The sequence below is a fragment of the Triticum dicoccoides genome, chromosome 4B (genome assembly GCF_002162155.2).
Source record: "Triticum dicoccoides isolate Atlit2015 ecotype Zavitan chromosome 4B, WEW_v2.0, whole genome shotgun sequence".
NCBI classification, from domain to species: domain Eukaryota; kingdom Viridiplantae; phylum Streptophyta; class Magnoliopsida; order Poales; family Poaceae; genus Triticum; species Triticum dicoccoides.
In genome coordinates, this window is record NC_041387.1 from 263,595,055 (window position 1) to 263,620,969 (window position 25,915).

Below are 25,915 nucleotides of genomic sequence, written 5' to 3' on the forward strand. Positions count from 1 at the left end.
GACCACTTCCAATGTTATAGAGCCCGTACAGCGGGCCTCTACTCCAGGAATTACACCTTTAAATGTGGTTTTGGTGGGCTTGATCCTTGAAGGGTCAATGCCCATTTTGCGCACTGTGTCCAGATAAAGCAGGTTCAGGCTGTTGCGGCCGTCCATAAGGACTCACGTGAGGTGGAATCCGTCGATGATTGGGTCTAAGACCAATGCGGTTGAGCCGCCGTGACGGATGCTAGTAGGATGATCCTTACGATCAAAGGTGATCGGACAAGCTGACCATGGGTTGAATTTGGGGGCGACTGGCTCCTTCGCATAGATGTCCCGTAGTGCTCGCTTTCGTTCCCGCTTGGGGATGTGAGTGGCATAGATCATGTTGACCGTTTTCACTATGGGGCTCTTCGTCATCGTTGTTGTGCAGCCCCTTGTCCTTGTTTTCGGTATTTATTTTGCCGACCTGTTTGAACACCCAGCAGTCTCTATTGGTGTGGTTGGCTGGCTTGTCCGGGGTGCCATGAATTTGGCACGAGCGCTCCAGTATGCAGTCCAGACTGGACGGTCCCTGATTATTTATTTTGAACGGCTTTTTCCGCTGACCGGACTTGGATCCACTGAATCCAGCGTTTACTGCCGTGTCTTCAGTGTTATCGCCGTTGTTCCGTTGCTTATGTCTGTTGCGTCGTGGCTTGCCATTGTTATCGCGGACATCCGAAGTGCCGGAATGTGGTGTGGTGCCGCTGCGAGCCAACCAGCTGTCCTCTCCCATGCAAAAGCGGGTCATTAGTGTTGTGAGAGCTGCCGTGGACTTGGGTTTTTCCTGGCCGAGGTGTCGAGCAAGCTACTCGTCACGGATATTATGCTTAAAAGCCACCAGGGCTTCGGCGTCTGGATAGTCAACTATTTGGTTCTTTTTAGTTAGGAACCGAGTGTAGAATTTCCTAGCTGACTCTCCGGGCTGTTGAGTAATGTGGATCAGGTCATCAGCGTCCGGTGGTCGCACAAATGTTCCCTGGAAGTTGTCAAGGAATGCGTCTTCCAGGTTTTCCCAACTGCCAATGGAATTTGCTGGCAGGCTGTTTAGCCAGTGCCGGGCTGGTCCTTTTAGCTTAAGGGGAAGATACTTGGTGGCATGTAGATCATCTCCGCGGGCCATGTGAATGTGGAGAAGGAAATCTTTGATCCATACTGTAGGGTCTGTTGTGCCATCGTATGATTCGATGTTTACGTCTTTGAACCCTTCTGGGAATTCATGATCCATCACTTCGTCAGTGAAGCAGAGGGGGTGTGCGGTGCCTCTGTGCCGGGCTATGTGGCTACGCAGTTCGAATTGGTCTGGGTTGCTGTGTTGTAACACCCCAAAAATTTAACCAGGTTTTAGTTATTAAAATTTTGCCAAGAGTTAAAATTTTTTCCTGCAAGAATATTTCTGTTGATTTCAAAACCTTTCTTATTAAGGATTTTTTTTCAAGTGGATCCTTCCAAAACATATTGAACTTCTACTCCATCTCATTAAAACAATTTCCTAATCAGTAGGTTTATTTATTAAATTATTCCACCCTGAGCTATATTCATTAAAATGACTTGTTTTAAGTTTGGAGCTCTTTTTGTACTACAACCATTTGATAAACATAACTAAAAATTCCACCAAAATTTGGAGATGTCATGTGATGCCTCTAAATCACTTTTATGCAATAATATAGTTCATTCATTGCATATTTTGAGTGCTACACATGTTTTTCTTCTCTGGTCCAGTAGGCATTTTTGCACTGCAACCCTTTTAAATATTTGTTTCTAGCTTCCACCAAAATTATGGGATGTCAGTAGCAGCATATGATTCCATTTTATGCAAAGATCCAAGGATGTTCTTTGAAAATTTTGAGTGAATCAACCTCATCTCCATCCTGGTCCAACATGATGGTTTGTACAACAACCATATTATTGCTTGCTCTTTGGCCCTTGATTCTTTTTCCTACTTGTAGTCCTCCATGCTAAAGCCCTAAGTCCAGGAGCATGCAACCATTGGCATATTTTTGGTTCATGAAATAATGCCATTCACATCCTGTCCAGATTTGAAGTTCTGCAAAACTTGCACTAGAAAGTTTGTGCTTTTCACCAACTAACCTCACCACCCTCTTGTGCATCCAAGGAGACACTGATCTGGAAGATGTGGCCCCTCCAAGAATAGCCTAAGTGCCTTTGGCATTTTGACAAACACCTGGAGTGCATGGACTGATTTGGCATGATCTCAAGTATACACTATGAACATGACAACCTGACCAAACCACCGTGTCCCTTGAGCTTCCCTCTATCACTAGCCTAGTAATGTTGCTTGCCAACCTCACCTGTGACCTGTAGCGTGCCACGGAATTGTGTCGAACACCTTCCGTGCGTGCACTAGACACGCCCAGAGCACGCGTATTGCACGAGCGGCGCCCGAGCCGCCGCGTCACACCCCGCACTCACCCCAGCCCGTGACCGACCGCAGCCGGCACGCCGTGTCCCCTTGCGCGCTACATGCTCCCCCTCACCGCAACGCGCCAAGCAGAGCCTCGTCGTGTCCCCAGCAAGCCAAGGACTAGCCGCCATGGCCGCCCGACAGCCCTGCTCAGGGCAGCGCCGCCCAAGCCACCCCGGCTCGCCACCTGCCCCCTAGAGCCTCGCAAGCTTATCCACAGCTTCGTCTCCTAGCGCGCGTCGCCGCCACGTCGCCATTGCTACAGAAAGACGGTTCCCCGTCGTCCTTATCGCCGACCACCTCGGAACCGACCTCCACCGCCTATATAAGGACCCCGGAGCTCAATCAAGTCCTCTAGCAACCTCCAGTGATCCTCCTAGAGCTACCACGGCCAGCAGTCAAAGAGGGGAAGGCCTTCTTCCCCGAGTCCGGCCAGTTCGGTCGCTGCTAAGCCCCAACCGATTCCATCGCCACCAGTGCCTCTACCTCTCCATTCTCTCCACCAAGAACTTTCCCTCCCTCTCGCGAGCACAACCCCTCGCTCAATTTTAGTCGGAGACCACCGCAGCCCAAAAATCACTTTGTCCCCCGAAGCCCCCTCCGCCGCGGAGCTCGCCACTGGCGACTTCCTCCACCTCCAGCGACCCTGCGACCACCGGAAGGACCACCTAGGAGTGGCGGATCCATCCCTGCTCTTAGATGCCCACGAAAAGACGCCGTTCTCCGGCGATGATCACCGGACGCCCTGCCTCTGCTCGGGCAGAGAAGAGGAGGGAGTGGGGACTGGTCAAACCTGACCAGTGGGCCCCCTGGACCCACTGTCAGAGACCCAGCCCCGTCTCCACGTGTTTAAGTGGAAGCGTAAAGATCCTGAGTACGTCTCCCCGTTTTGAAGGCGTATTCTGCCCGAAGCGTTTTCTTTTCTGTTTATTATTAAAAACAGATTTTGACCAAATCTTTGACTGGCTTTATCTTTTTAAATATAACTCCAAATGAATTAATTCTTTTTCCTACCTCTCTCAAATTTGATCTAGTTTATTTTAAGATTTAATTGAAAAATTTTGCAAACAACTTTTTGTGCTGTTTTTATTTTTGTGTGTTAATTCTTTTATATGTTTAAAATAGGATTTTGAAGGAAGGAGTAATATTTCAAGAGTGTGAAATGCACCCTGCCTTCCCTTGACCTGAAGGCAAGCATTCTGAACCCTGGCATGATATTTTTGAGTGTTCGTTGACACATTTATCACACTACCTCTTTTTTTTGAGAAATTGTTATTTCATGTGAGATGATCATGTGCATGGATGCATATTTGTGATTTCCATGCTGTTGGAAATGATCACACTTGTGATGATAATCATCCTCATGTGCCTTGCATGCATACCGGCAGGAACCCGGGAAAACCTCTGCCTTGGGTAGGCATGAGTTTGTCGATGGTCTCCGTCGGGATGGTTATGTCTGGTATGACATGGTAAGGTAATATGAGCGGTGACTCTGTTGGTTGAAATATATTCGTTATGCTAATCATGCAGGGAATACCTAAACCTCCTGAGTCGACCATAGATCGAGTCTTGTTCCAGTAACCCCCATACTTGTTTCGTACTACCACTCGTCTCTACAACAAGTAGAGTACGGTTCAGTAAGTTGTCAACCTCTTCCTAGCACACACCGTACAGAGAGGCCATGGTGGAAGATAACGGTTATAGCTGGTAGGCAGGCCACCTGGTCCGGGGGCATGGGTGTTTCCAGTTGAGACCGAGAGGGGAGGCCACCCCTTAGAGCGCGCAATATAAATTCGATCCCATGCTATGCGAGGTTGTAGCCTCCCCACTTAGAGTTTGCTTGACAGGTGTCGTGGGTGATTCCAGACACGTGTGAGTTAAGTTGGTGTGTGCAAGTTAGGTGTGTTTTCAACAAAAAGACCGTAGACGGAATTAGTCCCGATGGACTAAAGAAATCCATTACTCGTGGGTAAAGAGTACACCCTCTGCAGAGTTTAAACCTATTCGAATAGCCGTGTCCATGGTTAAGGATTACAGTCGGGGATGGGTCGAGTGTCGGTCTTAGTGTCGGTCTTCGGAGGTGAAACTATTAAATCAGAACTGATATTACAACTTGTGACATGTGATAATGATGAGTATTATTTTGTTGTGGACTAACCCGTGATATTTTGGTATTATCGAATATCTCTGGGATGGTTCTGGCTCCGGGATATTCACTATGATTATTTCTTTTAAAGCCCTTTTATGTGGTGTCGCTTAGACGCCCGACTGTGGCATTTCTTTAAAAGCCCTTTATGTGGTGTCGCTTAGACGCCCGACTGTGGCATTTCTTTTAAAGCCCTTTATGTGGTGTCACTCAGACGCCCGACTGTGGCATTTCTTTTAAAGCCCTTTATGTGGTGTCGCTCAGACGCCTGACTATGGCATTTCTTTTAAAGCCCTTTATGTGGTGTCGCTCAGACGCCCGACTGTGGCATGCTTGTTATTTATTTCGTAATATTTTTTTATATACTTCTATGATATTGCATATTCATATCTATAAAATGCTTGCATGCATCAGAGTTATATTTATCTTTTGTGACTGACGTCATGAGTATAAAATATTTCGAGCACATCGTTTTTATATTATACCCGTGTTCATAATGATTGCGAGTAAATTCAAAGTACTCACTGGCTTGTCCCTGGCTATTGTCTTGGCCAGATTTCTTGCGCGGAGAGGAGCGACCGTGATGACGGCCCGGAACCTAAGCAACGGTGATAGCAGCCTCGCGAAGATAGGAGTTAACCTGGTCAGCTGTTCCCGTGGGAAGTGGAGTCCCATAGACACTGATGATTCACAAACCGCTTCCGCCATCAACCATTAGAAACCATTTGTTGTACTCACAGACCAGAATGGTCTTGTACTACATATTTTGTATTTGCTTGGAATTTCTGTATCAAGTTGGTGCCTCATCAGCTAACAGTTATCCTGGGGCTGATGAGCAAAGGGCCATTTTCTGGGAATTAATACCCAGAGAATCGGTCCCCACATGTGTTCAGCCCGACCGGACTTGTTGATGATGTGTCCGGCGTGATGGTCATCGTCGCGCACTGGGGCGCGCCCCCGCGATCCGTAGATCGATCTTGGCTGTCCTGCTTTGTTTTCCAGAATATCTTGCAGGTCTTGCCTGTTGCCCTGGGCCGTAGTGTATCGGTGTGGGAGTGCGGGCTGGTATTCGGGCTGATATCCCGATTTATCCCGGCCACGGGGTGGCCGATCAGCCGTTTGGTGCTCGAGTCCGTATTCCTCGGCTGCCAGAACTTCAATCCATCTGTCTGTGAGCAGCTCTTGATCAGCTTGGAGTTGCTACTGCTTCTTCTTCAGGCTCCTCGCAGTGTCTATAAGCCGACGCTTGAAGCGCTCCTGCTCCTCGGGATCCTCAGGCACGCCGAACTCGTCGTTGCCGAGGCTAATCTCGTCTTCGAAGGGGGGCATGTAGTTGTCCTCCTCCGGGTATCCGTCTGTCGCCTGTTCTTCTGGGCTGACATGCTCATCTTCCTGTTCAGCCTGCTCAAAGGCGGGCTGGTCAGGTTTATATTCCTCTTCGGCGCCATCCAGATTGCTTTCGTCTCCGGGGCCGGTAGTGCTGTGGAGGGGCTTGGAGCGGCGCCGACGACGCCCATGCTTTGCTTTTCTTCCTGAGGGGTTATCCTCCGTTGCCTCATCGCCATTAGTTTCCTTCAGAGTGTCCACCATATATATATCGTATGAGGAGGTGGCCCTCCACCGCCCTGTGAGCGGTGGCTCCTATAATTCTCCTGCATGGTTGTCCATACCGTCGATGTCTTCGGAGTCGAAGTCAAGCACGTCAGTTAAATCATCGACCGTGGCAATGAAGTGGGTGGTGGGTGGGCAACGAATTCCATTGTCGCCCGCTTCCCACTCAAGCCAGACATAGTTCGGCCCGGAGCCTCCTAACAAAGAGAGAGACTTCAATGTGTTCAGCATGTCGCTGAAGGGTGAGTGCTGAAAGATGTCCGCAGCGGTGAACTCCATTACCGGAGCCCAACCATGCTCGGCAGGCTCGGGAATGTGCGGACAACCAGATAGGAATCCGGGGCTCCGGAGTCACAGGCTTCCTCAGAAGTGAGACCTGTGTTCGGCTCCACCGCCGATGACGGTACGGCCTGTGGGGCGGGTCCATCCCTCCATCCCTAGGCAACGCAGCCTGCCCCGGATTTAAGTTCGGGGCTACTGTAGGGGTGATAACCCGAGTGTTGTCCGACAGCAGGTCCGGGCCATGCTTGTCGTGACTGTCCGGTGCTCCTGGAGCGGGCCCAAATCCGTCGAAGATCAAGTCTCCACGGATATCCACCATGCAGTTCAGGTTTCCGAACCTGATTTGATGGCCAAGGGCATAGCTGTCGATCTGCTCCAGATGGCCAAGCGAATTGACCTGCAGTGCGAAGCCGCCAAACACGAAGATCGGTCCGGGGATTAAAGTCTCACCCTGGATAGCATCGTTGACGATGATTGAAGGATCCATCGAGCCCGGCAGCGACGACACAGAGGAACTCTCAATGAAAGCACCAATGTCGGTGTCAAAACCGGCAGATCTCGGGTAGGGGGTCCTGATCTGTGCGTCAAGGCTGATGGTAACATGAAGCAAGGGAAACATATGTTTACCCAGGTTCAGGCCCTCTCGATGGAGGTAAAACCCTACTTCCTACTTGATTAATATTGAAGATATGGGTAGTACAAGAGTAGATCTACCACGAGATCATAGAGGCTAACCCTAAGAGCTAGCCTATGATGGTATGATTGTAATTGTGATCGCCCTTTTAAGGACCAACCTCTCCGGTTTATATAGACACCGGAGAGGTCTAGGGTTTACATGGAGTCAGTTACAAGGAAGGAAACACAATATCCGGATCGCCAAGCTTGTCTTCCACGCAAAGGAGAGTCCCATCCGGACACGGGCCGAAGTCTTGAGTCTTGTATCTTCACGCTTCAAAAGTCCGGACGTTGCACACAGTCCGGCTGTCCGGATACCCCCTAATCCAGGACTCCCTCAACGACCCTAGGGCCTTGGAGGGCAAGCCACCAGCCCCGTCCATGCCTATATAAATGTGGGGAGGCGTTGGGGGCAGCCACCCTTCGACCCTTGGCCGTTACTCTCCCAACTCCTCCCATGTTTCACCAGTACGCGCTTGGCGAAGCCCTGCCAGAATTCCGCTGCCGCCACCACCATACCATCGTGTTGGTCCCGATCGCAGCTACCTTCTCTCTCTCGCTTTCTGGATCAACAGGAAGAGGATGCCGCCGAGCCACACATGTGCTAAATTCAGAGGTGTCGTCCGTTCGACACTTGATCAGGAGTTCGTGAACAGATCATGATTGGATAGCGGAGAGGTTCGACCACATCAACCGTGTTTCTTAATGTGTAATACTCCCGACCGTAGACTCATAAATCTTCCTCCAATGGCCATTAAACCAAAGCAATGGAGACCAAAGCTCTGATACTAATTGAGAGGATGAAGAACAGAGGTCTAGAAGGGGGTGATTAGACCCTTAATAAGCTAAAGTAGCAGTTTTTAAGTTCGTCGAGTTAAGGTTGATTTTTAGCACAAGTTAAAGCATTCGCAATACATTTCAAGCAAGCATGGCAAGAGTATATGCAGCGGAAAGAGTAAAGCATGCAAATAGCAAGAAAGTAAAGGAGTGGGATTGGAGTTTGCAAGCGCAATGGAGAAACGGAGATTTTTAGCATGCTTCCAATAGGTGGTGCTATCGTACGTCCACGTTGATGGAGACTTCAACCCACTATGGATAACGGCTGCATGAGTCCATCAAGGGCATCACCTATGAACGGTCCATGAAGAAGAAACTTGTCTATCCCACCATGGCCATCGCCCATGAAGGACTTGCCTCACTCGGGTAGATCTTCACGAATTAGGCGATCTCCTTGCCCTTCCAAACTTGTTGGTTCAACTCCACATCTTGACGGAGCCACGCAAGTGACACCTATCCAATCTATGAGACACCACTCTCCAAAAGGTCGTAATAGACGGTGTGTTGATGATGAATTCGTTGCTCTTGTGCTTTAAATGATCATCTCCCCAACACTCAACTCTCTCTCACAGATTTGGCTATGGTGTAATGATGATTTGAGTGGAAAACAACTTGGGGAAGGCTAGAAATCAAGATTGTTGTGGTAGGATTGGAATATCTTGATCTCAACACATTAGTAGGTGGTTCTCTCTTAGAAAATGTATGGTGGAAGTGTAGGCATATTCTAATGGCTCTCTCACTATTTGAGAAGGGGTGAAGAGGTATATATAGTCTCCACACGAAATCCAACCGTTACACACATTTGACCCATCTTGGTGAGACGGAATGAATTAACTCAGTGGCACCGATTAGTTCAAAATGTGGACGTTAGTAATCTTGGTGGCACCGACAAGAACAACTTGGTGAGACCGATGTGCTAGGGCTTAGGGTAAACCGAATCTCGGTGGCACCAATTGCATCAACTCGGTGAGACCAAAGTGAACCAATAAGGCAACAGAGAGTTGGTCAAGCCATCTCGGTGAGACCAATAGCTATTTCGGTCGAAATAATTGCAACCGATATCAGGGAGTTGGCAAGGCCATCTCAGTGAGACCGAGATCTGTATCGATAAGATCGAACTGTTAGGGTTTCTGGCTGTAGCTATGTCATATGAACTTGGTGGTGCCGGATAGAAATAATCGGTGGGGCCGAGTTGGAGTTTAGGATTTTGACATATTTGGATGGAGAAAGTGGTTGAGGGTTTTGGAACAACATCAACATTTGAGAAATCAATCCATTAAGCAACACCTCATCCCCTTTTAATAGTATTGGCTTTCCTATGGACTCAATGAGATCTTGGATCACTAAAATAAAGATGAAGAGTCTTGAGCTTTTGCCAATATAAGTCCTTAGCATCTTGAATGGGTTCCACATCCTCTTGTCCTTTCCATGCCATTGTTGAACTTGTCCGAAATACACTAAGTAAAACTATTAGTCCAACAAGAGATATGTTGACATTAATTACCAAAATCACCCAAGGAGCACTTGTGCTTTCAATCTCCCCCCTTTTTGGTAATTGATGATAACATACATCAAAGATTTAAGTAAATGATATGAAGAGTGGCAAGTAAAGCGTTGTAGGAACATGTAACATGCATAAGCTCCCCCTACATGTATGCAAACATGTGAAGATAGAATATAGGAACATGTGAATGCATAACATGACAGAGTAAGCAGAGAGCTACATATATCTTGCCTATATGCATCAGAGCAAACAATGTGGTTGAGAAATGTACCTTCACGTTTATGATTCCTTCTTGCAAATAATATGTGCAATAGCAAGAGATCATCATGCACATGAGTGTGATCCATATACTTACCTTGTGGTATTGAGCTGACTTTTAAGGGATTAGACTTGAGAAAACAGGGTTAGATAACACAAGAACACTCCAAATAAAGCAATTTTAAGGATCCACAAGTATACCAATACTAGGATGACATGTAATTGGTGAGTACTATTAAGTGAGTACTTTCTTTAGATATAGACATGTCCCTAAAGATTTAAACATGTGCAATAAGTTCCAAAGATTTTCCTCCCCTTAGGCATAGACTCTTTCTCCCCTGAATCTGATATTGGATAATGGGACAAGGTAGGGTGAGATAAAATCAGAGCAAAGATAAACAGAGCAAAACTAGAATCAATCATACTAACATGTCTTCCCCTCTTAAAGACATGTGACTTCTCTCCTCTTTGTTAACAAGCATCTATAGAATAGCTTAGATGTGCTCATTTGATAAGCTTTGATGTACTCTCTCTCTCCCTTTGACATCAATTTCCAAGAAGGGAACTTCTGGAACATGAGCCAAGTAGGTGTGGTCCTTGAGAGTCACTACAAAGCAGTAGGTAGCTTAGGATTCTAACAGAGGAAATGAATCACTGAGTGGAGCTGAAGAAAATAGGCAATGTCAAATGACAGAATGTTTTCTTAGTGTTGAAATCAGTGGCGCCCATCTGTTTCCATCGGTGACACCGAGATTGCAGAGCCACAGGAGGTGCTCATCGGTGAGATCGAGCTAGTCCCTGTCGGTTGTACCGATGGACTATGTACAAGGGAACCTTGTATTTCAGTCTAGCTGATGGGCTTGGATTGGTGATACCGAGTTCAGCATAGAGCAAAATTTTGTCAACTCAGCTCACTTGGCAAATGAAATCTCACAAGGATTTGCATGGAATTGTCACAAAGATTTGCAATGAATTAACTATAGAAACACAAATGAATAAGAAAAATTTAAAAGAGATCTAGATGAAGTTTTTTTCTTTTGGAAAAGGGATTTAATGGCAACAAAACATGCAAATGGAAAATCAACTATGCCAAAAGAACACTAGAGAATTTCATCTAGAAATGGTCGGTGACAGTGTCACCTATGTTTGAGTATATTGAGTGAGGAGTCAAGTGAAATCACTTGATCGTAGGTAATACTCATTGTTTAAGTTCAAAATGGGGTTGCCATTTATCGTTTAAGAATTTTGGTGTATTCACATCTTGTTGAGTTTCTTTAACTCATACATGGAGTAAAGCTTCTCTAAGATGGAATGACATACCTTGGGTTGTGGTGTTTATCTTGATCATGTAGTTGAACTTGTGTTGGATGCTCAAGGATGATGTTTTCCATCAAGAGTTGGGAGCACCACTAGGAGTTTCAGTTCAGCTTCCTACATGGGTTAGTCTTGCAAGGAATAGCACTCAAAATGTATCCAAATTGACAATCAGGAAATTTGACATATCGAAATAGTCAAAGGATATGTTGAGTGAATTCATCCTTCCTTGGGATCAACAACCAAACTATAGGAACATGGTAATGTAGAAATTGCTTGGGATGTGAGTGTCTTGAAATTTCCTAGACTGAGGCTCATCCAAGTAACTACACGGGTTAGATAACATGCAAGGGTGCAAAAATACATCCAAGATAATTGATTATCATCATAAGAGAAATATCAAGGATTAGTCATAAAGAGGCTCATGCCTTGCATGTATCCGAATGGAATTCCTCTTCCAAGTTTGAGGCATCAATGATATTTAATTCACCTCTCAAATGGCAAAATATCTTTTCATCATGTGGTTTGGTGAATATATCCGCCAATTGCTTATCGGTACGAACATGCTTAAGATTGATGTCTCCTTTAGCAACATGATCTCGAATGAAATGATGACGAACATAAATATGCTTAGTTCAAGAATGTTGCACGAGATTGTGAGTAATCTTAACAGCACATTCATTGTCACAACCCTTAAGAATTTGGGTCATCCAAAGTAAATGAGCACAACATGATCCGGCGCCAATGTATTCCGCTTCGGCGATGGATTAGGATACCGAGTTTTGTTTCTTGGAGGATGAAGACACAAGGGATCTACCAAGAAATTGACAAGTACCCAAAGTGGACTTCCCATCAACCTTGTCACCGGCATAGTCCGAATTGGAGTAGCCAACAACATCAAAAGATGACCTCTGAAGATACCAAACGCCAAAACTTGTTGTATGAATTAAGTATCTCACTATCCATTTCATGGACTTAAGATCACATTCTTTAGGAGCTGTTTGATATCATGCACACATGCACACACTTAGCATAATATCAGGACGGGAGGGACATAGATAAAACAATGAACCATCATAGAACGGTAAACCTTTTGGCCAATAGGATTTCCATCCTTAATCAAGTCAAGATGTCCACTAGTAGTCATGGGTGTTTTCATACCTTTGCTTTCTTGCATGTTGAACTTATTGAAAAGATCCTTCATATACTTTGTTTATGAGACAAAGGTACCTTCCTTAGTTTTCTTGATTTTCAATCCAAGGAAAATTTGAGTTCACTCATCATAGATATCTCAAACTTCTCCGACATTAGCCTTCCAAACTTTTCACTAAAATGGGGTTAGTAGAACCAAATATGATATCATGCACATAAATTTGGCAGACAAATAATTCACCATTAACCCTTTTAGTAAAAAGTGTAGAATCAATTTTCCAATTTCAAAGCCTTTTTCAATAAGAAACTAGGTCAAGAGTTTATACCAATCTCTAGGGGCTTGTTTAAGACCATAAAGAGGTTTATGAAGTTTGTAGACATGATTAGGTTTGTTGACCTGAACAAAGCCAGGAGGTTGTTTAAAATAAACTTCCTCCTCAATTTCTCCATTTAGAAAAGCACTTTTAATATCCATTTGATATAAAGTGATATCATGGTGATTGTCATAAGCAAGTAAGATGTGAATGGACTCAAGTCTAGCAACGGGGGCATATGTCTCACCGTAGTCCATACCTTCGGCTTGAGTGTAGCCTTGAGCAAGGAGATGGGCCTGGTTGCGTACAACTTGTCCATCTTCATCTTGCATATTACAAAACACCCATTTGGTTACAATGATATTGTGATCATCGTTGGGCTTTTCAACCAATGTCCACACTTGATTCTTCCCAAAGTTGTGCAGCTCTTCGTGCATAGCATTTATCCAATCAGAGTCCTCAAGAGCTTCTTCTACCTTCATAGGTTCAACACTAGAAATGAATGAGTAGTGTTCACGAAAGTTAGCCAAACGAGTTTTAGAGCGAGTGATTCTCCCGATTTGAATGTCATCAAAGATTTGTCGACGGGATGATCTCTTGAGACTCTTGCTCTAATTCGTGGGAGCTTTTGCTTGGGTTGGGGTGGAACATCCTCATCATCTTCTCCTTCTTCTTCATTCTTGGTGGTGTTGTCGCTCTCTTGTGTAGGTGGAGAAGGAGGTCGAGGTGGTTCATCTTGCTGCACTTCCTCATGTCCTCCATCTTGACATGTTCCACTTGTGTATACCTCCAAGTCAACTTGTGGTTCACCTTGATGTGAGGTTGAGGCTTCCACTTGAATGGACGAAGTACTCTCCTTCACCTCGTTGGGCGAATCTTGCCAATGGAAAAATCTTGGATTGCTTCCAATGGATCTTTGTCTCCTAAATCAATTGGCAATTGCTCTACTTGTGAGCCATTAGATTCATCAAAGTTAACAAGCTTCTCGGCAAAACGGCATATGAGCTACTCACCAGTAGCAAACCCCAAGTTGGATAATTTCGAGTATTTGGCTCAAAATGCTACATTCTTGACAAGCATCGTCACTGAAAATTTGCTCCTAAATCTCATGAAGGTTTCCTACTTCGTTACGCCATCTTGATAAGTGTCCGGTTCTTCCTCTCAACAACTCCATTTTGTTGAGGCGTGTACGTAGCTGAGAACTCATGTGAAATCACCTCTTCGTCAAGAAAGGTATCCACATTGGCGTTCATGAACTCTTGTCCATTGTCGCTTCGAACCTTCTTGATGTTCACTTTCAAATTGGTTTTGGGCCTTCTTGGCAATGTTCTTGAAGATCTTTTGAACCTGCAATTTGTCATCAAGAATAGTCATCAACAATGACCAAACCGAACGTGTTACCACCGAGACTCTTGTAGGCATTGCGACCAAAAAGATCCATATGAAGTAGCTCGAGCGGTCTTCTCATGGTCATGATGTTCTTCACGGGATGACTCCCTCCAACCTGTTTTCATGCTTGATAAGAACTGCAAAGTCTATCCTTATCAAATATAACAGCTTTAACACCAAGGATGTGTTCACCTTTAATAAGCTTATCAAGATTTCGTATGCCCACATGACCAAACATTCTGTGCCATAACCATCCTTTAGAAGATTTAACAATTTAGCAAGTACTAGGTCGGGCCCTCTTAGTGAAATCAACAATGTATAGATCACCTCTACGTATACTGGTAAAGATCATGTTATGATTATGTCTACGAAACACTTGGCAATCTACGTTAGTAAATAGAACATTGAAACCAAAGTCGTCTAGTCTAGATACTGAAAGGAGATTGTAACCAGGAAATTCAATGAGCATAACATTTTGGATAGAGCTATCATTGAAAATGACCACCTTACCAAGGCCAAGTACCTTACCCTTGGAGTTATCTCCAAAAGTTACATACTCTCGTGGGCCATCATTTTTAGCAAGCTCACGGAACATGTCCTTATGTCCGGCCATATGATTAGTACATTCACTATCGAGAATACATTCTTTCCCTCCGGCCATGTAACCATGAAAGTTAGCCATGAGACTAAGATTTCTCATAGTTTCCTCAAAGTCCATATGTCGTAGATGGACACGGTCACCTATGGGGCCATGAGCCCTTGTGGTTCCGTGAGGGGGAGATCATGTTGCACAAAGAGCGGAAGCCATGGGGCAGCACGACGATGATGACACTCGTGGTTTTTACCCAGGTTCGGGCCGCTGTGAAGAATAAAACCCTACTCCTACTTTTGGTGGATTGGATGGAGGAATCACAACAACGCGCAATGCTCAAGCCCGGCAAGACGGCTTCGGGGGAGCAGCTATGCGCGTACAAGTGTAAGGGGGTCCGAATCCCTCTCTAGGTTGTCATGGGCCTCCTTTTATAGCTTAAAGGGTAACCACAATGGCAAAACAAATATTATCTTATGATTAGATAGCTAACAGTGCTATCATACCTAACTCTGGCAGTTAGGACAAAGTGCATTAAATGCACTGCTAGGTGGCGTGCGGGGGTGCATCCCTGGCAAGCTTATACCACCGCTTAATCACCTTCTTCTTATCATTTTGACACACCCTTGGACGGGTGTCAAATGAGCATGATCTATCTTCCAATTATAATGCCACGTGCTTAGTGGGGGGCACTTATCTATCTGGGGGCTCGACACCGCATCGACAAGTGAGTGGCACCTGGCATGTGCCTGCCGGGGTAGGGCTTTCCGGGTCTTCTTGGAGGGGGTATGCGCTTCAACCTCCAGTCACCCCGGAGGCGCGGCTGGCACGGTTTGGCTCCGTGATTGCCTGCCGCATCAACCTTGCTGGCCTCGCCCAGCCAGCAAGGGACACTTCTCATGGAGTCCTTGGCTTGTATGCTTGCTTGGTCTTCTTGATGTGCTCCTCGATCTCATGAAGAGTGGCTTTTCTATCTTGGCCTTGTGTTGTACATTGGTGCTAAAAGTGCCTTGTCGGGCTCGACTGCATTGAGACAGCCACTCCCCCAGCAGGCCCTGACCATCAGGGCGAAGCCTCCTGTCCATGCACAATTCAGTGGAAATAAACACCCTTATCTGTGTACCCCGACAGAAGCCCCCGGGCCTGAGCCAAATGTGTCGCTGGGCATCGTTGGGTTAGGCCCCAAACAGTGCACGGACAGGTGTTCAAGGAATGTTGCTTATGAAGTTTTGGTCATCATGACCTATCACACGTCCACTACACATAATTACTATAGGTCATGGGGTCATGGAAGTAGTCGTTAGAAGGTAATGCGCCTGTAAAAAACGACATCTTCTCGGAAAAAAGATAGCAAAGAGCCAATCCCGTGCGTGTTCCCAATTAAAAGGTGAACAAGGAGGGGCGCTGCTCATTTGCGTCCGTTTCCCCTCCCTACATCTTCTTTCCCAAGCCAAGAAACTGCTCTCGCCTCCAATAACCGTCTCTGAGCACTTCGCCAGGTCCTTTGTTTCGTCTACGAGCTCAAGAGATGGGGCAGAAGTCGAGCGCCATGAAGGGAAGCAGGCGGATGCCGCCACGGATCCCGCGGTCGAGGAGAGGAGGAGAAGAGCAGAAGAGCTGGAGAAGTGGTGGCTGGAAGAGGTGGTTTTCTCCCCGTCCCACTAGGATGGCAATACTTTGATCACAGAGTATACCTATATGTGGGGGAGGGAGACCAGAAACGGGCACAGATAGCCCATAGTTCCGCCAGAGGGGCCCAAGGTTCCATCAGATTCATACCCCTTCTTCTGCGACCTTTCTCCCCCCTATTCTGACTTTTTCTGCGCCATGATGATGGTGTACGGGTTCCATCTTCTCGATTTCACACTCAATGCTATGGCGTGCATGGCGATCTTTGCTCATCTGTGTGAGAACTTTGTTGGAGTCGCCCTCAATATCGATTTGTTTAGGCACTTATTTACCCCACGGATAGAGGACAAATCTCACCATTCGGGAACATAAGCTGGATTCCCCGGAGCAAGAAGGATGGCATGGATTATCTTCCTGGCCAGCAGCGTGGGAAGTGGGAAGAATGGAGAGAAGACTGGTGCTGGATATAGGACAAGGATGCCCCTGAGTTTTGCGTGATGCGTACTGGTGCGTCATGCATGGAAGCGATTGGGGCAAGCTGGGCCTTACCAACGACAGGCTCCGCCCGACGCTGAACATGATTAATCTCCTAAAAGCTGCTAGGCTGACCATCGAGTAAGTGGGGGCCGATTTCCTCTGGTGCCGCATTCTCCACTACAGAAGAGGGACATGTTTGCTTGGTAGTACAAGAACTCCATAGACAGGATGCGTCTGTACCGAGGCACCTCCGGCAACCTGTCAGTTTATGGCCTCGGGTGGCTGTGCAAACAACTATTTGGAAACCTTGGGCCATTTCATCTGCCACCAAGGGTTGTCCCTCTGCACCTCAACTCTACTCTGAGTCGGGTCCTATAATGGATGCCCGATTACAATGTTTTCGGGGTCAAGGCTGACTAGGCCCTGCCTGACCTAGATGCTAAGATGGACTGGGTCTCTCGCATGGAATAACGAGCTTCCCGAGTAGAAAATGATCTCATCAAGCCCACTTCCAGAGCAGAGCAGGCGATTATTTCAAAATGGATTGCGAAGCACAAGGAGTCCAGGGCTGCCGGAGGAGTAGGGCTTGGAGAGGAGGAGGATGAAGGAGCAGAAGGTGCTAGCTCCTCCAATGAAGGAAGTGAGGAGCGCCCTATGGAAGAAGCTGCTGGGCTTGATCCTCCAAAGCCATGGTGCCCAAGGAGGAGGAGGAAAGGCTTGAAATGGGCCCTCAAGCCCCGGAGCCAGGCCAGCATGTTCGCAAGTGAATTGGCAAAGACCCATTGGTTCCTGCTCCTCCGTGGGGCGGCAGGAACGTGAAGAAGACCACCACCAAGGGCGACAAGCAAGATCTAGCATGCCGCCAATCCATCCGCTTGTCCCAGGCCAAGACTCCACCCGGCAAGCATCGGACGGTCACAGGGGTTGATCCTAGCCCCTTGCCTAGCCAAACTCCTCCGCCAAAACCAATCCCGCCAGTGGTCTCTGCCCCACCAATAGGCTCATCACCGTCAGGAAGCTCCGCTCCTTTGACTCTAAAGAGGGGCAGGGCAACCCCGCCACCTGCGGCATATGAGCTAAGCTCTATGCTGGGAGATCCGAAGTAAGAATAATGACCAACTTCTTGTTGAAGCCTTTTGGCCACTATTTTTAATCTTGATTTTGATGACTTGGCAGGGATGAGGAGCCCCTTGCTCAGCGGGCCAAGCAAGCCAAGCATGTGGCGGTGTCGTGCCGCTCGGCAAGTGTAGGGCTGGCGGGGGAGATGACACGGGATCTCGTGCCTAGCCCCCAGTCCAGCCCCCGGCATGAAGACATGGGGCAATCCTCGCCAGCTCATGGAGATGCGGAGGCGAGCCCCTTGTCCCCCGCCAAACAAGCAAGAGAGAGCCAGTCGAGTGGGGCACGCTAAGAGGGGTCCACCTTGGACCAAGCTCAGACAATGGAATTACCGGCAAGGGCATCCACCGAGGGTCCGCCCAAGCCGAGGTCACAGTCACTGAGGGGGTGGTTCTGGATCGCGCGCCAGGAACCGAGGTTGCCGGGGAACGGGAGGCCCTTCCATGGTAGCCACCATAAGGTAATCCACCTGTCTTTGCTTACACTTTCTTGATGACTTTGCTTCTTGGCTTTTGATTTAGTAGTATCTGGTCTCTTATCATTCCATCTGTCGATTTTGATTGCAGCCCCACCAGCTGATGACCCTGAGCTACTGGAGGAGGTGGCCAGTATTGGAAAGGATACCGTCGAGAAAGCGGCCAGGATCGCTGTCGCGGCCAGGAACAGAATGCCGGGGATATCTAGGGATCCCGCGAAGAGACGCAGAAAAACCCTGGAAGTATATCCAGCACGAGCGTAGTCATTGAGGAGAAACCCCTCTCCAATTGATGGGGCCTTTGGCTCTCAAGTACGCTCTAGCCACAGCTCTGCTATCCTCTCCAGGCAAGCTTACACTGATCCTTGCTCAACCTGGACTCGCACATCCTATCTCATCTGTCTCAGCAGGCATAGACTTTGACAAAGAAATTAGCATACTGGCGCCGTTGTCCCAGAGGGTTGACGAAGCGACTGGTTCTGCTGACAGTGCCAAGGACTATCTTTCCTGGAATCCATGGCGGCCGGGTTCAAAGATGTGCATCATAGGTACAGTGTCAGATGGTAGGCAGTCAAGGAGCAGCGCGATTCCGCTGACCTTATGGACAAGAAGCTGGTGGATAAAGTTAATGAGTTGTGCAAGTGGTACAAGAAGCATTCCCACTCCATCATGCGGCAGGGGGAGGAGATGACCATGGCCAAGGAAGATATCTGTGCCCGGGAGGTCCACTTGGCAGAGCATGAAGCGCTTCTCAACACTCAGGAGCAGGATATCTCCATCCAGGAAGGGAACCTCGAAGCCACCCTCCGCGGCAAGGATGAGGAGCTGGAGGCCCTTGTACAATAGTGTACCAAGGACCTGGAGGACAGCCACAAAGCCACTCTCAACATGCTTGCTCTTTAATCCTCAGCTATTTAAAGAAGGTTACCGATGAGCTAGCATCGCATCTGCCGCCAAGACTGATCTTGAACATCAATTGAGCAAGCCAACGGAGCACCTTGCTGGGAGCAACAAGGAGACCGTGGCTCTCAAAGAGGAAGCAAGGAAAGCAGAGACCACCCTGAAGGAGGTGCAATCGCAGCTTTCCTCCAAGAGCCAGGACCTTGAAACCACCAACGTCACATTCTCTGACATGAAAGTGTGGCTCGACTCACTGGAGAAGGAAATTGAATCTGCCGTTTGCCACGAGAAACTGCCGAGGACAGACCTAACCGATGCCAGAACCCTCCAAAAAGATTCCGAGGAGAAGCTTGAGATCTAGATTCAGCAGCGTGACCTCTGGATCAAGAGCACTACTGATATCGCTGAATGCCTCACTGCTCAGATTGCAAAAATGGACATGAAGGGCTGGGCCTTGTTCGTTGGCAAGCATGAAGTTCGAAGTGTCAAGCTGATGCTTTTCTTTCAAGCCTTGCTCGATGGGCTGAAGATGTACGAAGACAATAGGGCCTCCTGCTTTGCTAACGAATCCAGGAAGCTTGCACGCGATGCTCTCTTCCCGATTTGAGCAACCTCGCCTTCTTCCACCCAGACCTCAACCTCGCCGATGGCTTCAAGAAACTGTCGCCAGGTGTTGACACTTCGACCATTGCAGAGAAGGCTGGCCCCCTTGTCGACAAGGTCCTCTCAGTTCCAGGAGTCGCTGGAGGTCGTCGGGTCCAACCTTGAGCCATTCTTGTTGCTGCGGTACCTTGTAATAAGATACAACATGTATCCCGTTTATATGAGGGCGCACGCCATCCCCCTCATGTTTATCCATTGGTTTTTGTATGGTTAGTTTCCTCACTTACTTTGGTTGCCCGCGAGCAACATGCTGCCGCGATCGCTTTGAGGAACAGGCCCTTAGCATTCTGCTGGCAAGAATACGCTGCCAGATAGTTTTTCCTTAACAGTGTTTGACGCCACCACCCACTTTGTTGAGAAGGCACGAAACAAAGCAGGGGAACAGACAAATATAGTAAGGTTCCATTGTACGAAGGACTTGCCATACGAACCCTTGGTTGTCCGAGGGATGTGCAAGTGCAAACCCTGAAGAAAAGTTAACAAGCATGCCAACTTAGCTTTGGTCTACACTCCCCTTCTGCCGGGGTGCATATTTTGTTACACATAACATATCTTCCTCCATGCGTTGTAGTACCTCCCCCCCCCCGCGTTTCCTAGGGAGAACGCGCATGTATTCCCATTTTCACCCTGAAAAGAGAGAAACCGAGAAGAAACAAAAGGGAATGACTATATAGACCATTAGTCACGCTTCCAGCCCCGGCACGAGCCTAAAGGAGTCAACATAAACACGTGCAACTAATGATACATAGTGGAGAAAGGAATGAACCAGCCTCCTCTCTCCACTTCCTTCGCTCCCAATGATCCCTTCGCAAGCTATGCAAAGGAAACGCGGGAGTATAAGGCCGTTCTGTGGTTCGCTTTCTGGGGTGCCAACCAACGGATTTGCACCAGCATTCAACTCAGGATTTACCCATGGCAGGATAAATGCAGGAGCGAGATCCACACGGGCTCATCGAAGTTGATGGCATCGCCATCATGCGACCAAATCATTGGCGAGCGAGAAGGAGGAGAGGGGTCGAGCGCATTTTGTTTTCTTGTTTGTCTGGATAAGCGGCATTTCTTGTGATCGAACACGCTCGGCCGCGAGAAGGGGCGGCAAAACTGTAAGGCCCGCCTCATCTTCCGGCCATGGGCGGCATGACGGCCACGTTATCCGTGCCAGCCGCGCCTACCGCAGCGCCATTGTCCCTCGCCCCGCTGTCGCCGCTGCTCCAGCGAGGGTGAGTGACAAAATCTGGTTAGGACGAGGCTAGAAAGAAGCATCACTCCTCTTCTTCGAAGCCATGGACAAAGAAGATGTTGATGAAGAAGATATTGATCAAGATCGACGCGCTGTTCACAACTCCGGGTTCGCACAAGCAATATCCCCCTACCTGTCGCACCAAAGAAGTTGTAGATGGACACGATAACCTATGGGGCCATGAGCCCCTTGTGGTTCGGAAAGGGGGAGATCACGTTGCACAAAGAGCAGAAGCCATGGGGCAGCACGACGATGATGACACTGCTGGTTTAAACCCAGGTTTGGGCCGCTGTTAAGGGTAAATCCCTACTCCTACTTTTGGTGGATAGGATGGAGGAATCACAACATCACGCACTGCTCATGCCCAGCAAGATGGCCTCAGGGGAGCTGCTATGCGCGTACAAGTGTGACGCGGCCCGAATCCTCTCTAGGCTGTCGTGGGCCTCCTTTTATAGCTTAAGGGGTAACCATAATGGCAAACCAGACATTATCTTATGATTAGATAGCTAACAGTGCTATCATACCCAACTCTGGCAGGTAGGACAAAGTGCATTAAATGCACTTCTAGGTGGCGTGCGGGAGTGCATCCCCGGCAAGCTTATGCCACCGCTTAATCACCTCATGCCTATCATTTTGACACGCCCTTGGACGGGTGTCAAATGAGCATGATCCGTCTTCTATTATAATGCCACGTGCTTAGTGGGAGCCACTTAGCTATCTGGGGGCTCGACACCGCATCAACAAGTGATTGGCATTTTGATGTGGTGGAGCGATGGCAATCTCGCATGCGCCTGCCGGGAGAAGGGCTTGCTGGGTCTTCTTGGAGGGGGGTGCGCGTCGGCCTTCGGTCGCCCCGGAGGCGCGGCTGGCGTGGTTAGGCTCCGTGGCTGCTTGCCGCATCAACCTTGCCGACCTCGCCCAGCGAGCAAGGGACACTTCTCTTGGAGTCCTTGTCTTGTATTCTTGCTTGGTCTTCTTGATGCGCTCCTTGATCTCACGAATAGCGGCTTTTATGGCTTGGCCTGGTGTTGTACATTGGTGTTGAAAGTGTGTTGCAGGCTCGAATGCATTGAGGTAGCCACTCCCCTGGTAGCCCCTGTCCATTGCGGCGGATACCTTCTGTCCATGCACAACTCAGGAGAAACAAACACCCTTGTTTGTGTACCCCGACACAATGTCACTATCTTCATCTTCATCATAATAGTCATGCTCAATATCATCATGTAAGTGATCATCACCTAGAGCAAGTGATCCATTAGATCTATGACCATGACAATGTGCAAGTTTACGAATTCTAATAGTTTGTGAAATGATGCTACTAATGACACCAACATTTCCTTTAGCGTGCAGAAGATAGCAAAGCTCAAATAGACATTCATCAAACTTGGGATCACTGGGCTTCATTTATGAAAAGCAATAGACCTTTACAGAATCACATCTTGATTTTCTAAGAAATAATTTAGAAAGCATTCCTCAAGATATTTCCATATAGTATAAGCACATTCAAAAGTAGGCAAGCACACAAGCAAATTTCTTGGCAAGCCTCTAATGATAAGATCAATAGTTCTAAGATTGCAAACCATGTCAAGATACTCATCGGGGGTAGGATGCAAAGGACCAATAGGAGGCACATAAGGGCTAGTAATATACTTGTTCAAATCATCTTCATTGAAAATTTGAAGCATCTCATTCTTCCAAGAATTGTAGAACTCCCCGTCAAGCGTAGAAACTCTATATCTAATACTCTCGACCGTAGACTCATCCATCTTCCTCAATGGCGATTCAACCAAAGCAATGGAGACCAAAGCTCTAATACTAATTGAGAGGATCGAGAAGACGGTCTAGAGGGGGCAAAAGTAGCAGTTTTTAAGTTCTTCAAGTTAAGGATGAGTTTTAGCATAAGCCAAAGCACTCACAATACATTTCAAGCAAGCTGACAAGTGTATATGCAGCGGAGAGAGTAAAGCATGCAAATTGCAAGAAGTGGGATTGGAGTTTGCAAGCGCAATGGAGACACATAGATTTTTGGCGTGGTTCTGATAGGAAGTGCAACCGTATGTCCATGTTGATGGAGACTTCAACCCACAAAGGATAACGACTGTGCGAGTCCATAGAGGTCTTCACCCATGAAGGTCCAAGATCAAGCAACCTTGTCTATCCCACCATGGAAATCGCCCATGAAGGTCTTGCCTCACTCGGGTAGATCTTCATGAAGTAGGCGATCTCCTTGCCCTTACAAACTTCTTGGTTCAACTCCACATCTTGACGGAGGCTCCCAAGTGACACCTAACCAATCTTGGAGACATCACTCTCCAAAAGGTAATAGACGGTGTGTTGATGCGGAACTCCTTGCTCTTGTGCTTCAAATGATAGTCCCCCCAACACTCGGCTCTCTCTCACAGATTTGGCTATGGTGGAAAGATGATTTGAGTGGAAAGCAACCTGGCTAAGGCTTGAAATCATGATTCTTGTGGTAGGATTTGAATATCTTGATCTCAACACATTAGTAGGTGGTTCTCTCTTAGAAAATGTATGGTGGAAGTGTAGGCATATTCTAATGGCTCTCTCACAATTTGAGAAGGGGGTGGAGAGGTATATATAGTCTCCACACGAAATCCAACCATTACACACATTTGACCCATCTTGGTGAGACGGAATGAATTAACTCAGCGGCACCGATTTGTTCAAAATGTGGGTGTTAGGAATCTCGGTAGGACCGACTCAAAATGTTTGGTGAGACCGATGTGCAAGGGCTTAGGGAAAATCGCATCTCAGTGGCGCCAATTGCATCTGCTCGGTAAGACCGAAGTGAAGCAATAAGGCAACAGACAGTTGGTCAAGCCATCTCGGTGAGACTGATAGCTATTTCGGTGAGACCAAAATAATTCCAACTGATATCAGGGAGTTGGCAAGGCCATTTCGGTGAGACCGAGATCTATATCAGTGAGACCGTATTGTTAGTGTTTCTAGTTGTGGCTATTCATATGAACTCGGTGGCGCCAGTTAGAAAGAATCGATAGGGCCGAGTTGGAGTTTAGGATGTTGACATATTTGGATGGAGAAAGTGACTGAGGGTTTTGGAGCAATATCACTAAGCATTTGAGAAAGCAAGCCATTATGCAACACCTCATCCCCTTTCAATAGTATTGGCTTTCCTATGGACTCAATGTGATCTTTTATCACTAAAATAAAGATGAAGAGTCTTGATCTTTTGCCAATATATGTCCTTGTCTTCTTGAAGGGGTTCCACATCCTCTTGTCCTTTCCACACCATTGTTGAACTCATTTCTTAACTCTTCCACTTAGCGATATACAAGGGTATGTAGATCCAATCTCTCCTCTCATTGATGTGCATCTCCTAGATTGATCTTGATGAGCATGGGAATTTTTTGTTTCCCATGCAACATTCCCCTACAGGACGTACCCGGCCACCTTAGTTAAGTGGAAGAGCTCGATGAGAAGCCTACGTTGACATGCTTCAACACTCTTAAAGATGAAGGCCACATGCGACTAGAGATCACCTGCCTTAAGGAAGTCAATGACTTCCCCGTCAGCAGAAGGCTACACCAAGACTCTAACCTTTCTAGACTAAGACGAGACATTATGAGACCACTAACCAACACAGGTAAACCCCAGGGCAAGCACACAGACCCACTACCTTGCCACATATTCTGATTATGGAATATACAACCAAGCCTGACCCCTTACCCGAACCCGTTCATTAAGCCTGCGACCCTTATCAGGGCTAACCATTGCTAAGACCACGTTCCCATGTCGAACCAAGCCAAAACTATGCACTCAAGTTCGGATCATCACGCACTTCAATATCGAGTGGAGCAACCACATCGAAGAAGGAGCAACATGGGAACGTGAAGACTTCATGATGCGGAGCATCCTATGGTCATCCCCATGGACCTACCTTCGTCTCCCACGACACCACTTGGACCAATGATAAGAGCTCGAGCACGTGCTATTTAATCCGAGGTTAACTCTCTCCTTGTTGAACTTCCCTTTGACCCACTTGAGACATGCCTACTACCTCAAACGGAGATGCTTTGTGTGCTTAGGTACCAAGAAAGCAACCAAGGAGAAGTTATGGTGCGAGATGAATGCCAAGAGCAGGTAGATAATATGCCCAGCCCAGAAGGACTGGAACAACCGCCCAACTACCGCTCGGGCAAAACTACCGGCCAACTACCGCCCAACAACCTGCCCACCCTTTGTGATCGAGCGGTGCAAGGCCGATGCTGCACCGGTTGTACCGGTTTCTTCCAAAAGACCAGAACAACTGCCCCGATGACTGGAACAACCGCTGCCCCTTCGCCGTACACCTCCAGAACCAGCGCACAGACTCCCAGCCGTACTACCACCCCACCTAACCGGTACTACCACCCTGCATGAGCTCCTAGCAATACTAACGGCCACATGACCGGTACTACCGGCATGCCCGTGCGCAGTGAAAGGGGTTTCACCCCCGTGTATCCCCCACTTATCCCTTGGACTATATATACTTGTCTCCGAGCTTCGTATTAGGGTTAGTATTGTGATAGCTCATATTTGAGAAAGAGCTTTGCTCATCCACTTGGTTACTTCTCCTCGGAGCTCACGACCTGTTCGGAGAAGATCCCCCAAGCGGATTCAAGATCCCTTCATGGGAAGACCTTCAAGACCTCCTCTCGGAGAAGATCCCTTTGTATCGTCCCTTGTTGATCGTGGATCGTGTATCTCTTTGTGTTTCAAGAATCTAGCACATGTGTAATCGATCTTGTTGGTTTGAGTGATTTCTCTCCTAGTTTTCCCCTCATGTTCTTAGTTCTTGGTAGGATCCTCTCCAAATCATGAAAGATCGTCATCTAGGGTTCCACCCTACATCACTTCCTCATATCCGAGTT